Here is a 3916-nt window from a genome sequence, read left to right on the forward strand (position 1 = left end):
TGAAGGATCTAAATAAACACAGTGGGAAGGCCAAGGGAGGAGGGGGTTGCCATTCCAGGAGAAGGATATTTAGGAGGTTTTATTCACATGTGAGAATGGAGGACTTATAACATGAAAAAGCTGCACTCCTAAGCAAAGCATAGTGTAAATTTGGAAAATGAGAAATCATTGTTATATTTGTTGAAAGCTGTTTACAGAACAAAAAAAAATGTACATCTATCATATGGTGAAATCAGTTGCCTGGTAAATAACATTCTGCTCGGTGTGACAGTAATGAAGAATTTTATCTACAGCCACTGCAATCACAGTTTGCAGCATCTGTAAGCATTTTATTTACTCTTATTTAGTCAAGCACACTAACATTTGCATGAAGAATCTTTGTAGTTGTTTGGCAACCTTTCCATCTCCTGTTCCACCTCACTCAGACAGTTTCCTCAAAATTAAAGTTTTGTCTAATTTCATACTGTTGGAAGTGTGGGAAAAGCAAATCAGTGAAAAATCTGCAAAACGCACATTTCCTTAACACATGGTGCCCAGAACAAACACAGGACCACAGGATGGGATGGAGATCCAGTGATCTGTGTTGCCGTGGCACAAAGGAGCAACGTGAGGTGGAGGCTGCGCGGTCTCGTTCTTCCACTTTTCTCAAGGAACATTTGACATGACTATGCAGATTTATCTCCTGCTCTTCCCCTTTTCTCAAGGACTGTTCTGCACTACTCTGCAGATCTTATCTCTCATTCTTTCTCTTTTCCCACAAAACCAGCGCACACCTTGCACCAAGGAATCAGCTGTGTTGTTATTCAAGAAACAATGGCTTGACCACAGTCCCACCCACTCACACGTACATACTTAGATAAATACTACCCTGAGTTTGTATCAAACTCAAAGGGATGATAATCCGATACCATATCAGAGGGACAGATTGACGGGTTTGTGCACCTCACCAACCCCCAGAAGGGACAGCTTTTGGTAAAATTTGTGCCCTTGGCTACGCTGAGTGATTACCCAGGAATTGTGTGTGTGATTGCAACAGGGTTCTTTTGTGTGTAGTGCTATACAGCCAACCTGCAGTCTGTGCATTTATTGTAGGCTATCTCAAAGAATCTGTAGATGTTGCATAAGAACAAAGTGTACTATTTGTGAACCCGACTGCTTCTCTTGAAGGACCTACAAGGACCTACAGCCTATGGGCTATTCGTGCGGCTGGTGTCAGACCTACAGTTACAGCCATAATTAGCATAGCTATTAAGAGATAATTCCAGCTGCCCGCAGCCCCTCTAATCTCTGAGGACCAAATTAATTCATTACCTTAAATGCAACACATACCAAGTAAAAAACTGTGGGCCAGATCATGAATTGTTGTAAAACAACTCAGTGCTTTCCTCCCATTTCCCAGTTAAGGATCCAAGCCCATCCATTTCACATTTCTCTGCAGCACAGGTGATGCCAACTCAGAAGCTGGAGGTCACATCGCCACTGTCATGCCATGCTGTGTCCAGGCAGAGAAGCAAGGCGTATTGGCTGGAGGCATGCACTGAAACAGCTATACTGCTCTAGATGTACTCCACATACCTCAGCTAGCTTTGTATAGCAGGCCGTACCCTGTACCTCCACATGGTGCAGTGCATAGACAAGACTTCAGACCCAAGTCCTCTCCTGCTGCCAGGATGCCCATAAAACATTCAACTATGGGAAGGCAGTGTGATCATGGCTAATCAAGTTTATAATCATCTGTAGCCTTGTCCTCCCTGATCTATTTGCTGTATTCCTTGTTGTGGTTGGTTGTTACTTAGTTAAGACTGCAGATTATTCAAGGCAGGGACTGCGTATGTTTGCCTTTACACCTAACCTGAGAGGTGCCCCATTCCTAGGAGACTCTCTAGGTTGAGTGATCGTCATGATGATGCAAATGGTTGTAGCTCCAATAACGACAAAAGATCTTAATGCAAAGGGAATGTAATCCATTAGGCCTGTGTGAGTTATAATATTAACAAGAAGAGAGATTCCTTTTAAAAAGAGAACAGGAAAGAATATGTATTTGGTACACAGTGTTATGTAAGGAATTAGCAGCCTTTAGAAAGTAAGGTTTCAGAAAAACCCCTTCTCTTAAAATGTATTCTATTGACTAATAATCATGTGCCAAAATTAAGCTAAATTGCATTTTGCCTATTCTTGAATACAGTTTAAAGTTCTGAGTAATGACATTGGTTGAATGTAAGTCTTTAAAATATAAGTAATTTCTTTATGCTTTCCATTTTGGGGCATCTTTCTTTAAAAAAAACCCACACAACAAAACCAGATGCCGCTCTATGTGCATAGGAGAAATCAATGGATGGGATCAATATTCCCTCCACAGGTAATAAATGCTGAGAAGCATTTCTGTCTATCTAAATTGATCCTAGAGAATTCTTTAAATTGGTTCTGATGTGTATAAAAATCATTTCCCTATTGATCAAAGCTTTTCTTTCTTGCTTGCTTTGATATGTTATTTCATCTCCGCCATCAGTCTCCGACTTTTCTATGCAGTTATGATAAACAGAATTTCTTAAACCCATGCAAGATTATAATTTCAGTGAAACAAGAAATAACTGGGTTTGTGTCTTTGAAGATGAATGCTTTGCTTACAGTTAGGCAGTGCAAGTATTTTTAAATTGGGAAAGTTACTACATCTGAATTATTTATAAGAAAGTCTAAAGCAACTGCCGTACTTTTATTAGATGCAATTGTCCAAATCCAGCACCTCGACTAGTCCATTCGCTCTGGGAGTAAGAGCTGCTGGAACGGTGAGGAGAGTTTTCGATCTCCCACTGTCCTTGTTTTGCTCTATATCTGAGCAAAAGAGTAAATGTTAGCTGCTGAGTCTATGGAAAAAAGTTATTCTGAGATAGCAAACAGTGCTACTTATCACTATGGATTGTCTCAGCCTAATACGCTACAGTAAGTTGCGGAGTTCGTGACTTTTGTTACAATACCATTTTATTAACATTTAAGCTGCTAGACTGCTCTAGAAACATTAAGTACTTTTCTGCTAAAACAGGAGTTTTTCAGAGTATTTGATAACTGAGCGTTACATAATTTGTAAATTAATTTACCTGAAGAAAAGTTTCACGCTTCAACACATCTGCTAAGGGGGTGGTGGTGGTGCTTTGTGTGGACACAGCGGTGTGTGTAGGTAGCAGCCTGCCACGTGAGCGGGATCCGTCTGTTGGAGCGCTTGCTCTGAAGAGGGCTGTTTCCAACTGTTTGAGAAATCAGGTGCTTGACAGCCTTTACGGTTGTGACTTGTCTTAAGATGAAAACTTACGGCTTTGTCCAACATAATTTATTGACTGTCAGAGCCTAATACCAGTAAACTGGTCTGCTCTTTAGGCTTCCCCAGTCCAAAGGTGTCACTGTTTCCAGCTGTTTGAACACATAAACCAGTAAAGCAGTACTTAATCTGGTCTTGGCAAGGTTTCACTCAAAATTCACTTTATAAAGAAGACGGTAATCATGGCTGTGATTTCTGTTAGTCTCTTATGGAATATAAATTGTCAAACTGTCTTTTGACAAGTACAGGTTTTGTTCCCTCTACCCCAAGTAATTTGGTTCCATCAACCCAGCAAATTAATCTTGTCTAGTTTTTTCTTCTGTAGAAATGCAGTAACAAATTAAATTGCTTCAATATACCAGCACTATTTTAAATTTATCCACTACTTCAAATTAGCAGATGGATTTCACATTGTATTCACATGAGTGGCTTCGGTTTTGTTAGCATTTACATAGCAGTATAAATATGCAAAGTTCCTGGCAGCTGAGAAACAGCATGTTGTTTACTTATATGTAACACAACTGAGTTTCACTGAATGCAATAACTTTGATTTTAACCTCACATGTTTAGGTCAGTGTGGAGACTCCAGTAAAACAACAACTT

The sequence above is a fragment of the Athene cunicularia genome, assembly GCF_003259725.1.
Source record: "Athene cunicularia isolate RWA chromosome 7 unlocalized genomic scaffold, athCun1 chr7_part1, whole genome shotgun sequence".
NCBI classification, from domain to species: domain Eukaryota; kingdom Metazoa; phylum Chordata; class Aves; order Strigiformes; family Strigidae; genus Athene; species Athene cunicularia.